The following is a 14,547-nucleotide window of genomic DNA, read 5'->3' on the forward strand; positions in this document are numbered from 1 at the left end:
CCCCATGGGCTGTACAAGACGCCAGGTCAGATAGCTGGGGGAAAAAAGCCCCCAGCTCCCTCCGACCTGAGCGTAGCTATCCGAAAGATCCTGGATAGCCTGTGATGAGGCATGTGAGGCTGGAGCACACCCCCTACCACCACCAGCCGCAGCCCTGGCTGAAGGATTGGCTTGGTCTGTGGGGGCACAGGAAGCCCTGAGATTTGAGTGGAGAGAAGAAAAGGTATATACAGACCTGGGGGTTAGACACAGGGGAGCGGACAAGGACGGAGCAGTTCAAACGGAGGAGACAAGGCGGAGAAGAGGTAAAGCGGGTGCTGACGAGATTAGAAAGGTTGGAGCACAGCAGACTAGAGACGGGGCTACAAGGATGCAGGAGGAGACAAGAAGGACTAGGAGCAGGGAAAAGAGAGGGTGAAGGGCAGACTGACAGAGCAGACAGACAGAAGGTCGGTGAGAGAGAAACACAGGGGTTCAGTGGTGGCAGTAAGGAGAAGAAAGTTAGAAGCAGGAGGATTTACAAAGTGAAAGGGGCTCAGAGTTAGAATAAAGTACCTGAGTGCCCTAAGGCAAGCGGCAGCTAAGGCCCTTATTGTATTAAAGAAGTTCCAAAGAGACGCAGTGGAAAGAGAAGCTCCGCAATGCAGTCAGGTTGTACATTTTATTTCCCTGTATTCTTAATTTTAAATAGTATCTCATAAATAAAGTCTGCTTTGATTATTTAGTTAAGAGCCTTCTTAATATTTTGCTTATCAATTTGGGAGTGGAGCAGTGTGGTGGAACTTTATAAATGGCCCACATTAAATTTATAGCAATCAGATAGCCAGTTAGTCAAAAGTCCCCGATTAGTCACCCCAGTCAGCTTTAGCCCCCAAAATTAGGCTAGTCATCAAAAATATTTCTACATTTGAATGGTGACCACGAAGGGATTTGTGACCCAATTATGATTTCTCTAAACCTATAATTTTTCACATACTTATAACTTTCATAAATCCAAAATTATAAATTTTTACAGATTAGATTAGCTAATTATTATTTTTTTTACAACAGTCTCAGCTCACTCTAAGCTTTAGTACTAATGACCCTATTTTTTAACATTATGCTACACCTTCATATTCATTCTCTAATGTCTGGCCTGGCTTCCAACTTCTGTATTTATATATTTAAAAATTGGCTGTTGATTTTCCTGTGTGTTCATATCTGTTTCTTCAGACAAATCTCAGTTTTCTTCTTCTTTAGAATTGGTTCCTTTGTGTTTTCAGAATTGCATTCTTGGGCAACTCTCATTGTTATTGCCCTGATACTGACTTCAACCCTTCTGCTAGTCTCCTCACTATTCAGCACTATAACAGAAGAGCCAATGCAAATGCAGCCACAGGGGAGGAAAAGGAAGGGAATATGCATTTATATAGGACCTACTATGTGCCAAGCACTGTTCTCAACTTTAAAAATATTATCACATTTTATCTTAACAACCTTGAGGTAGGTGCAGTTATTTTCCACACCTTACACTTGAGAAAAATGAGACAAACACGTTAAATGACTTGCTCGAACTCAGAGAAAGTAAATTTCCAAGTCCAGATTTGAACTCAGGATTTTGTGAATCCAAGCCCAACAGTCTGTCCACTGGGCCACCTAGCTGCCAAACTCATCAGCTTTTGCAGTCCAGATAGCCATGTTGGAAGATGAATCACAATTTTTTGTTTTTGTTTTCCTCTTTTTCATAGAATAATCTGTTGGACAGAGTAACTATTTCACTTTCTCTGGAGTTTCTTACAAGCAAGCTTTGTTCCATAGTCCAGGCTGAATCCCCTTTAAAAGCAGGTATGTTTTGATGGAAGCTATCACACAGTAGAATGGAGAATGCTAGCTGATGCCCTTAAGTATGGCATTACTTTTCCCATCACTGTATAGTGATATGTACCTTATATCTATATCTATATCTATATCATCTATATGTATATCTATATCTATCTAGATATAGATGGAGAGATGGAGTTATATAACTTCACACAAGTTTCACATCATGGGGTGGGGGGTCATGTCTCACATTAAGAAGCATTTTCTTGTGTCAAGAATCAGTTTAAGACTCATCTCCTCCCTGAAACCTTTCTCAAATGTCTCTTCCTTCATCTTTATGGATTTCTCATCCTGGAAATTCCCTCTATCTTGAAGATCCTTTTTGCCATTGATGAGTTTCTTTCAGAACCTATATTCTGAGGAAGTTCTCAGGATAGTCACCCCTCATTGCTCTCCTGACTCCACTCCCAACTCTTCAAACATCTCCACTATGCACACCACTTCTCAGCTCCCTTTTATGAGTTATCTTCTTCCCTTAGAATTTAAGGTCCTTGAGAGCAGGGACTGCCTTTTAAATTTACTTATATTTGTATTCCCAGTGCTTAGCTAAGAACCTAGGACATAGTGAGAGTTTAATATATGCTTGTTGATGAGTTGACCCCTATTGTTAATATTATCTGTCTCTTTGAATTATTTTTATTTTTATCCATACATGTTTTGCCAGCAGAATGTTAGCTCCTTGATGGCAGAAAATATGCTATTTTTGGTCCTGTATTAAAATATCTAGTATGGTACTTTGCATATTGTAAATACTTAATAAATTTTAATTAATTTGAATACTAAATATGGTGGAGATCCCAATATATTCTAAAAGATTGGCAGCTATCATCCATTCAAATTCCCTTTTCTTAGCAACACAAAAATAGGTATTCCATTAAAAAAATCATACTCCTCTCTATCTGTGGCTCATCACTTTAGTCACTAGCACATGCAGATTAAAATGACAACATCATGTGCCTATCAAGTATATTAAGTACATTAAAAACTTCTGGTTTTGGTTTCTCTTGAAAGGATAATAAATAAATGTTTCTACTCTAAAAAAAAAAAAAAAACCCTTTCTAGACTTGTCCCTTGTGGCATATTAGACAAAGAAAAAAATGCCTTTCATGGTGAAATGGATTAATGGTAGAAAACAAATCTTAAACATAGAGTGTCTCTTGTCTTCTTAAAGTCATTGCCTTTCTCATCCCAGGAAATAATTATTCTGCTCCCCACCTGTGAGCAATATTGTCTTTTCCATTCAAGAATTAAGATAGTGCTTACTGAGAGGAAATCCTTTCAGTCCTTGAGGGGATTTGTACAGGAGGTAATCCAGTAGTTTGAGTAGTTTTGGTAGCCCAAATGACTTCTTGTAGAATATTAACCAAAAACTGTGTTTTAATATATTATATATAACCTTTCCCTTGTTCAAGATTTTTAGAAAACATTACTTTAGGGGCAGCTAGGTGGTGCAGTGGATAGGGCACCAGCCCTGGATTCAGGAGTACCTGAGTTCAAATCTGGCCTCAGACACTTAACACTTACTAGCTGTGTGACCCTGGGCAAGTCACTTAACTCCAATTGCCACACACGCTCGCAGGCGCGCACACACACACACACACACACACACACACACACAAAAACCAACCAACCAAACAAAAAAACCCCATTACTTTAAAAATTTTGGACTATGGACATACATGAAGTCATGAAAGGACTGTGCAAATTTGGATACTTTATGCTAGATAATGCTTTGATTTAGTATAATATTAGATTAAATCCAATTATTTCTGGCTGATTTGTGCCAAAAATGCAGAGTGCAATATTAATATTTATTTTTTGTTGACACACCCCAAACCCATCTTTGCTATTCAATTATGCACAGTGGTAGCATTATACTAATAGTTAATGATGATATAGAAATAGAGTTGTAACATTAAGAACTGTAGATACAGATATTATGCCTTCTCAAATGGTTTCATGATGTAACACTTAGGAACTGGAACAAAGAAATATAACTTTAAATATTAGATCATTTTAAATAGAAGAATTTCCATTTCTTTACTATGGATAGAACAACAGAAACAGAATCTGGTGGTATGGGTAGAAAAAGAATTCAGTAATAGGCTGTCAAAGCCATTTCCCTTGTCAGGAACACCTTGAAAATAAAAACTATCCATCTATTTGTCTTTTTTTGGTATAATTTTGCCTAGAGGCTGAGCTATGGACTCCATGGCTTTTTACAACATATATCTTTCTTTTTCTTTTATTTCTAGAGCTGAATGTGTGATTTCATTGATATAGGGAGCATCTGCTGAGGAATATTCTCAACCAATAAATATCAGGACCTTCATTTCAAAACTTCCTCCTGGTATACTGAGAACTGATATGACTTGCCCAAGGTCATATAGACACTGTGTGTCAGAAGAAGGACTCTAAATGTCTTTGACAAAAACAAACATCTTGTTTAGTTAAAATGGTAATTAAGTAACTGGAATTTGAATGGTTTGAAACCTTAAAAACCCTGCAAAATTAATTCTACATTTGCCAATCAGATCCCAACTTTTTAAATGACTGCTATAAACCTACATTGGGTTAGTTACTAGAAAACATAAAAGGAATATGTGAAGGGGCAGCTAGGTGGCACAGTGGATAGAGCACTGGCCCTGGAGTCAGGAGTACCTGAGTTCAAATCCGGCCTCAGACACTTAACACTTACTAGCTGTGTGACCCTGGGCAAGTCACTTAACCCCAATTGCCTCACTAAAAACAAAACAAAACAAAACAAAAGCAGGAATATGTGATATGATCCCCCCCCTTCAAAGAATTGTTACAAGAGAATCAAAATAGCCTATATTCAATTAATATAGGACTTTGGAGAAGAATAAGATTAATCTTTTGTGGAGGATGTGGAATTTGACAGAAGTAGGAATTATACTGAAAAACATAGACCAAGAAAGAACATACCTATGGTATGAGGGAAAGAACACTGTACTTAAAATCAGAAAGCAGGGATTCATGTGCTCATTCCCTCATTATCAAGCTATTTTACCTAAGCCTCAGTTTCCTCATCTGTGAAATGGAAATGATTATAATAACCTGCCCCTACCTATCTTTTAAGATTGTTGTTTTAGCCAGAAAAGATAGTACATATAAGAGAGCTTCTCAGATTACAAAGGACTATAAAAATGCAAAACATATTTAAAATTTCACTGATAGGGAGAGGACAACGTGAACAAATCAGAGGAGTATAATTGAAGGCCTGTTTGGGGAACTTTCTGTAAAACAGTTCATCTAGACCAGAGAATACAGGTATAGGATTATTGAGAGTTCAGCCTGAACAGTTAGGATGAGGAAGGATTGTAAAGGTACTTGAAGGTAAGAGTATAAAGTCTAGACTTTATTCTACAGACTAAGCAGGACCACTAAAGGTTTTTTGAGTAGGAAAGTTTAAAAAATGGGTGTTTCAGATTAATTAACATGGTAGCAATAGGTAGGGTTCTTTGAACAAGGCAGAGACTAGATCTATAGGTAGGAGTAAGTTGCAAACTCTTTGAGGGCAGGGACTGTCTTTTGACTTCTTGTATCCCTAGTCATTAGCATGGTACCCAGAAAATGGTAGGCATGTTTACTGATTGACTAATAGAAGACCATTGCAATGGAGCACACATGTGGCCATAGAATTATAACAATAAAGATTTTATACACACACACACCTACGTATATATGACCACTTTGCATCAACTGTCTCACTTAAGCCACAAAAGAACCTTTTGAAGAAAGAAATATTATTTTTAGCTCAATTTTACAAATGAGGAAAATTTAATTGCCTCTAGTCCCAGTCAGTAAGTATCAGAGGAAGGATTCAAGCATTCAAACACTAGATTCTCTTTACTTCAGGTTTAGCATTGTTTACATTCTACCCTAATGCCTGACACACCTGTTCTCCTGACTCCTTTATCTAGTGCTTCATCCCCAAGTGACATTAATGCTTTGCTCAGTTTAGATTATATCTGGAATATCTCTCAGCTTTACTAACCACATTTTCTTAATGTAGAATATGTATAGAGCAGAATGGGTTTAGCATAAAATGACCAGTTCAGAGAAAGAACTGAAAGCATTACTCTATGGGGCTCAGTTATATTCTAGAGAAGAGAAGATCTCAGTGGGGGCAAAATTATTTTCTCTGAAACATGATCATGTGAAAGAGGGTTTAGAAGCAATGAATGGAAGTTAAAGAGAAGCACATTTTGGTTCAATGTAGGGAAAACCTTTCTAAAAGTTAGAACTATCCAAACATCGTATGGACTCCTCAGTAATCACTATGCATGTTTCTTTGTTTTATAGGAAACCTGCTATGTGCCAGACACTGTGCTAGGTACTGGGGATACAAGTTCAAAAATGAAAAAAATATATCTTTTCTAAGAATCAACAATCTAATGGGGAGACAACCTGTACTATATATACATCCATCCATATACATAATTATATATCTACACTCACGTAAATTGTGATCATTATTATTGTTCAGTTGTTTCAGTTATGTCTGACACTTTGTGACCCCATTTGGTGTTTTCTTAGCAAAGATACTGGAGTGGTTTGCCATTTCCTTCTCCAGCTCATTGTACAGATGAGAAACTGAGTCAAACATTGTTAAGTAATTTACCGAAGGTCACACAGCTAGTAAGTGTCTGAGGTCAAATATGAACTCAGGAAGATGAGTCTTCCAGACTTCAAGCCTAGCATTCTATCCTCTGTGCCACCTAGCTGTCTCCATATACAAATACATTTACAAAGATGTTTATATTAAAACATACATACATATAGGATAAATATAAACTTTTTCCTGTTTACTTTTTTATACTTCTCCAGGGTCTTGTATTTGAAAGTCAAATTTTCTATTCAGTTCAGGTCTTTTCATCAAATATGCCTCAAAGTACTCTTTTTCATTGAAGTCCCATTTTTTTCAAATGAAAGATTATACTCAGTTTTGCTGAGTACATGATTCTTGGCTGTAGTCTCAGTTCCTTTGCCCTCTGGAATATCATATTCCATGCCCTCTTGTACTTTAATGTAGATGCTCCAAGATCTTGTTTTATCCTTATTGTATCTCCACAGTATTTGAATTCCTTTTTTTCTAGCTGCTTGCATCTGGGAGCTCTGGAATTTGGCTATAACATTCCTGGAGGTTTTCCTTTGGGGATCACTTTCAGGAGGTGATCGGTAGATTCTTTCAATTTCTATTTTGCCTTCTGCTTCTAGAATATCAGGGCAATTTTCCCTGACAATCTCTTGGAAGATGCCATCTAAACTCTTATTTTGGTCATGGCTTTCAAGTAGTCCAATGATTTTCAAATTCTCTCTCCTGCATCTATTTTCCAGGTCAGCTTTTTTTCCAAGGAGATATTTCATATTGCCCTCTATTTTTTTATTCATTTGGATTTGCTTTATGGTGTCTTGGTTTCTCATTAAATCACTAGCTTCCAATTGTTCGATCCTAGTTCTTTGGCAATAATTTTCTTCAAAGAGCTTTGTTAGCTCCTTTTCCATTTGGCTTTTCAAGCTGTTGACTTTTTTTCATAACTTTCCTGCATTGCTCTCATTTCTCTTTCTATTCTTTCCTCTACCTCTCTAAATCTTCCTTCTATCTCTCCTACTTTCTCTTCAAAGTCCTTTTAAGAAATAACCATGGCATGAGACCACTTCCTTTTTTTCTTGGAAGCTTTGGATGTAGGGGCCCTGAGGTTGCTATCCTCTTCTGAGGGTGCACCTTGATCTTCCTTGTTGCTAAAGAAACTTTCTATTATTCTCAACTTTCTTTGCTTGCTCATCTTGCCATTTTTAATTGACTTTTAACTCCCTCTTACAGTGGGGCCCTGCTTCCAAGCTACACTGTCCCAAGCTTCAGAGGGTCCCAAGTATTTTAGTTTGAGGGAGGGCAGGTTTTTCTCTTGCCTAGCCTATTCTCTGGTCTGAAGGTAACCTCAAACCAACTTGCTAGTCAACCAGCCAGCAGAGTGCTGTGGTGATCCTTGGCTTTTGTGAACCTGTACTACCTCCCCCAGCTGGGCCACCCTCCACTCAGGATTTCTTCCTGGTTCCCTAGTCGGGTGGGATAGCTGAATTCCTCCTTAGGTCCCACTGACACCCCCGCACCACTTCCCCCAATCAGTCATTCTACCCTCTCACCCGACCATAAGCATAGTTCCAGAAGCCACTGGTGCTGCAGCTGTTTCAGAGGCTTGGGGGTAAGTTCCTCTTGCACAGTGTGTCTGTGGTCTGTGTCAGCATGATCGCAGGGTTGAACTCTGCTTGCAGCCCAGTACAGCCCCCTTTAATCTGAAAAATAATCTCAGCCCTTCTTTTTGTGTTTTTGCAACACCAGGGCTTGTTTTATTGCTGGTTTTGGCATGATAAATATAAACTTAATTAATACAAGTATATACAAAATAGTAAAGTAGAAGATAGTTTGGAAGGGAGGGCAGAAGAAGTTAGGGCAAATCAGAAAAAGCTTCTTACAAAAGATGATCAATTCTCTCTCTGTATATATATATATATATATGTATATGTATATATATATATACACACACACATACATACACATATAGACATACATATGTGTGTATGTGTATATATGTATTGTGTGTGTATATACACACACACACACACACACACACAAGAGAGTTCATTCTAAGCATGCGGGACAGCCTCAGAAAATGAAATGTGATATGGAGCATTCTGTGTGATGAACAGAAAGGTCATTTTGCCTGGATTGCTGAGTGCAGGGGGTGAAGTAATGATAGAAAGATAGGTTATCCTAGAGGCAATGAATTCTTTATTTTTTAAGGTTTTCAAATGGATGCTGGATGCCCACTTGTTAGAGATGATGTTAAGGGGAATTCTGATCATGCTGGATTAAATGTCTTCTGACTTCTCATCCTTCTCTGAGATTTGGGGGTGGATGGGCAAGAAGCCAAATAGAGTGGAATTGGTAGAATTTATCAAATAATTTACTGTTCATTGTGAGAAAGAAGAAATAATTCAAGATAACTCTGAGTTTATGGGTCTAGGTAACTGGGAAGAGATTATCCCCATCAACAAATGTAAGTAAATTAGAAGAAAGAAGAGCTTTCATAAGGAACATGAATTGTCTTGGATAAGTTGCATTTAAAATGTCACTAGGATGCCTGGATGAAGATAATCAGTAGACAAAAAGAAATATGGAACTTGAATAGGGAAGATGGTGGAATGCCTACATTTCAACAACTTCTTCAAGAAACTTTATTAAGCTCCTTCTTTAGTAAGTGCAAAGGTGGGTTATAAGCTCTTGACATACAAAAAATAAAAAATAAAAACAGTCCCTGCCCTCCAGAATCTTAAATTCCCTGAATAAGGGGTGAGGAGAAAACTTTAAAAGGAACATAAAGATATGAATTAAAGTTAATTTGAATTAATACAAGTTAATTCTTCTTTTAGAGAGAGTTGCTTGGAACATTGAAAGATGGCAAGAAGAGAAAAATGTGTTGTTTAGTTAAATTAGTTGTTAAACAGGGCAGCTAGATGGTGCAGTGTATAAAGCACTGGCACTGAATTCAGGAGGACCTAAGTTCAAATCTGGCCTCAGACACTTGACACTTACTAGCTACGTGACCCTGGGCAAGTCACTTATCCCTCATTGCCTTGCTAAATAACAAACAAACGAATGAATGAATGAACAGTCAAATGAATAAGTAACAAAATGAATGAATGAATGAATGAAGAAACAAGTAGTTGTCAAAGAACTACAATTTAATAAGTTGTTAATGTTTTTTTAAATGGAAAAATGGATTACATATTCTTCAATCAGATCACAACTTCTGTCTGCTGTAACCAAATTATATGTATAGATATATGTGTGTATGTGTATGTATATATATAAATTAAAATTAAGTTAAAATTTAAAAATCAATGTAAAATATTTTATATATACATATATGCATGCATATGTGTATCTATCCATCTATCTATCTATTTATCTATCTATATATACATATATATACTTTTTAAAATTGAGACTATCAAGGGCTTGGTTTGGGTAATAGGAGAACATAAAGAAGCATATAATATAGTTCTTACCTTTAAGGAGCTAAAAGTATAATTGGGTTGATGATCAGATAGATAAATAGATAGATGATAGATAGTATATATATATATATATATATATATATATATATATACGTATATATGTTTGTATGTATGCATGTAATGCTTTATACGTACAGTGGGAAGAATCAGCAATGACTTTGCATAGGAGATAGAACCTGAGCAAAGAATGGAAGGAAGCAAGAGATTGTAAAAGGAAGAAGTGGGGAAGGAGAGCATTTGAATCATGGGCATAACTAAAGAGGGAGACAGAATGCCAGATTCAAGAAATCCCAAATAGCCTAGTTTGGCTAAAATATTGAATTCTTGAAAGAGAATGATGTGAAAAAATTGTTATATAGTTGGCTATGGCACCACTCTCTCTGGCACAGACCTGTTACATTACTTTCCCTAACTTAGGCTTCTCAGGCACTGAAAGGTTTGAGGTTTTCTTTCTTTGTTATTGGTTCAAGCCGAGACTGGTCATGGACTTTCCATCTTAAGGCCCAATAACCCACTTGCCAATTACATTTAACTAACAAATATCAGAATAGCTTTTACAAAGTGTATTTACTTTAAAATACTTTAAAACAAATATATAAATATTTTGCTTCAACACTTTACACCTACTGGTTTGGGGTGGAGGTGGAGTAAACCTCAGAGCTCAGCATAATAATAATAATGTCTTATAGCACTGATCCTACCAAGTTCATGTACGAAGCTGGCATCAATTCTAGCTACCACTAGGCTGGAGCCCTGAGACCTTCACTCCTGAGCATATTACGGCTACTGGTCTTGCTGATATACCCAGACTAAATCTTTGGTAAACCATAGCCTAATTGTTTACATCCCAAACTTGAAGACTCCAGTTCTTGGACTTTCAATGAAAAAGAACACAAAGGTCAAAGAATTAGACCCATTTCTCAAAAGCCATATGGCCTCAGAAGAGGAAGAAAATGACCCTAAAACTCTCTCCCACCACCTTACTATGTGGTTTCACTGTGAATGGAGTAATCTCACTCCCCTAGACTCAAACTTAGCGCTGACTCAGGGGCTTTGAAGAGGCCAACATTTCTCACTTTACAACCAATGGAAATGCTTCTTCCCAGTCAATACAGACTGGCCACTCATGGTCTAGTCTTCCAATGTCCTAGGAGCAGGTTTTTGGTATCTACCATATAGATGACACTATTGTAGAAAACTGATGCTGTCCATACACATGCCAGAAATCATTACCAAATAAAACAAACAAAACCTGCAAGTGTAATCAGGAGCCAGATTGTGAAAGGTTTTTAAAGGAATTTGTGTTTCCTATAGACCAAGACCAGTGATTTTAAGCAGGAGAGCGCCATATTCAGATTTGTCTTAGACTATTTTGACATCTCTCTAGGAAATAACTGTGCAGAAGAGGGTGCTAGAAGCAAAAATGGTTACAGGAAAAGAAAGCTGAAGTGAAGTTAAAGGAAATATTAGAGAAGTAACAGTTAAAAATATGAGCACTAAGCATCATGGAAATCAATAAAAGAGATTCTATTAAGGAAAAAGGTCTTGGAAATTGACATTTGGAGTCAGAATGGAGCTCAGAGAGTCATCTAGTTGAACACATTCATTTTAGAGATATGGAAACTGAAGCCCAGTTGGTTAAATGAATAGTCCAAGGTCACAAAAGCCATAATTGGGAAAAGCAGCATTTGCATCCAAGTCTTTTGATCCCATAGTCAATGTTCTTTCCACTGTTACATTATAGTCTGTATCAAATGCTGCAAAGGAGTCTAGAAATATAAAAACTGAAAAAAATGGCTGTTGGATTTGTATCATGGAGGTCATTAGTGACCTTGGAGACAGCAATTTCAGAGGAGTGGTGAGGATGGAAGCCAGATTGAAAGGCAAGCTTGATAAAAGTCATGTTTGCAATAAATTGATCTATATCAGGCTCACTGTACCATTTAAAAATCATTTTCTATGTTTTTCGTATTGGTGTCATAATGATATTCTCCTGTCCAAAATGTAATGTATTCCAATGTGATTCCAATTTTTAATTAAAGCAATTTAAAACAAAGAAAATTACCAATAAGGGATTTTTTAAAGTAAAAATATAAACAGCTTATTAGAGGCAAGTGTCTGTGAAGTAGCTATATGATCCCATCTTGTTTGAATGGCTTATATTTGTTACTCAAAGGAACTTTGCAGTCCTTTAGAGAAATGTATTCTCTCGCAAAAGTGTTAGAAGCCTCAGTGGCATTAAAAATCAATGGGGGGAAAAAGTGAGAGGGATGAGAGGCAAACACTCATTTATAAACCATACACTGTGCAGAAAACCTCTTTGCAACTTTCCAGCAAGACAAAACCTCTCTCATTTCTGAAGTAATGGTCACTGCCTTCATATTTTAAGCAAGACTGACAGAGAGGTCATAGCTACTCACATTGCTTTCCTGTAGGATCATTTGCATGTTAGCCTACCATGCACTTAGATTATTGTGGAAATGATGGAGATGGGAGAAAGGGTGATACAAATAAGACCTTGTGTGTTTATCTTTTTTTTTCTCTTAAAAGGCATGGAATCAGTAAGTTAGAGAATCATAAAAATAAATTGTGGTTAAGAAAAACCACTGAATGCATAAACGCTTCTCTCTGCTAATGATTATGGTATTTTCTCCCTGGACAGGCTCAAATTACTTCATAAGTGACTTTGTGTCATTTCCTAAATAGCCCTGCTTTGCAGGAAAGTCCAAATATATACAGACATCTGAATAAACATGTTTACCAGGAAGACATCTGTTTTGAGGTTTAGTGTTTTTTTAAAAACATCCATTAACTATCTCTCAAACCATGCCCCTTAGGTGCTAGTACTAGGGAAAAAAGAGACAATTTATGGATGGTTTTAAAGGATTTAACTATTTAACTATGTTCTAGGCATTGAGGGGAGATGAAATATAAGGCAGAGGATATAAGGGGTTTATGACCTAATTTGGATTATAATAGTGAAAAGTTAAATGGCAAAAGATGTATCTCAATCAATAAAACAGAAATCAATATATGCCTTACTGCCCAATGAGTAACATAGACAATAAGTGCATTAGCAGTTCAGAAGAGGAAGAGACTACAATATCTGGGGTCCCAGAGAAAGATGTATAGGGAATGTAGAATTTTATCTGGGCCTGGGATGTTGGATAGCATTTTGGTAGATTGAGAGGAAGATGAGGAGAAAGCATGAGTAAATGTGCAGTTATATTAAAGAAACAGGCAAGGAAGGCAGTTTGCCTAGATTCAAGAATTCATGTTGAGAAATAGGTGGAGAAGATGTGGTAAGGATGGGTTTTGTTCAGATTTTAGATGACCTTGAATACCAGGCTAGTGGGGAGAGGGGAGCCTAAAACTCATGCCCATTGGTATTTGGTAGTCCTTTGAGGTTTTTTGCTTGATGAAAGGGAAGAAGTGAGCAAGGTTTGTCTTTAAATTCAATTCGTATACAACCCCTTGCACGATACCTTCCTTAATTATCCCCCAGCTGTAAGAAACCTCTCCTCCATCAATCTCTCATTCATCTCCTATGATTTTATAACTTCTAAATATAATGTACTTATTTGGGTAGCTACCATATGGTCCTACTTGATTATAAGCACTTTGATCCTGGGGCAGACATCTTTATTCTTCATCCTCATATCCCCAGTGCCTAGAACAGAATCCTAAACATAATAAACACTAAAATATGGTCATCAAATTGAATTGAACAGAGGGTTTCCTTTTACTTTTTCCTCCCTTTCCATGTTTCCTCCTTTTATCAGTCAAACAATCAATCAATAAACAATTAATAAATACCACTGTTTATACAAAGTCAGAAATGAAACAGTACCTGACACAAAGAGATTATGTTCTATTGGGAGAGATAGCCTGTGCATAAGAAAAATACATTCAAAGTTTTCAGAAGTTATTGAACCTCTAGAGGCATATTCTTTTTTTTTTTTTGGTGGGGCAATGAGGGTTAAGTGACTTGCCCAGGGTCACACAGCTAGTAAGTGTCAAGTGTCTCAGGTCCTCCTGAATTCAGGGCCAGTGCTTTATTGATTGTGCAACCTAGCTGCCCCCTTAAGGTGAACCTTGTAGAAGACTAAGGACTCTAATATGTGGAGGTGAGAGGGAGTTCAGCCATTGAAACAGGAAATGAAGAACAGTAAGAAGGAGCGATGGACTATATTGTAGGAAGCACATAATGGGAGTAATATGTAATAAGGCTGGAAACATACATTGGGGCTGAGTCACCAAGGACTTATAAATGGCAAAAAGAGCAGTTCGCCTTTGATCCTACAGGTAATATAGTGAGCAACTGAAGTTTATTGGCAGGAGAGTAGTATGGTCAGTTTTTGCTTGAGGAGTATCATTCTGGCAGCCAGGTGAAATATGGATTGAAATGAGGAGTGCTATAAGGAGGGAAGGAGGGAGGGCAAACAATAAGATGCTTACTGTAATATTTCAGTGATAAGGTGATAAGGATCCAAATTAGGATGGTACTACATGAATAGAAAGGGATCAGATGTGAAAAAAGCTGTGGAAGTAGAAAGGACAAGATGTGGCAATATATGGAATATT

Source organism: Dromiciops gliroides, chromosome 5 (assembly GCF_019393635.1).
Source record: "Dromiciops gliroides isolate mDroGli1 chromosome 5, mDroGli1.pri, whole genome shotgun sequence".
In the NCBI taxonomy this organism is placed as follows: Eukaryota; Metazoa; Chordata; class Mammalia; order Microbiotheria; family Microbiotheriidae; genus Dromiciops; species Dromiciops gliroides.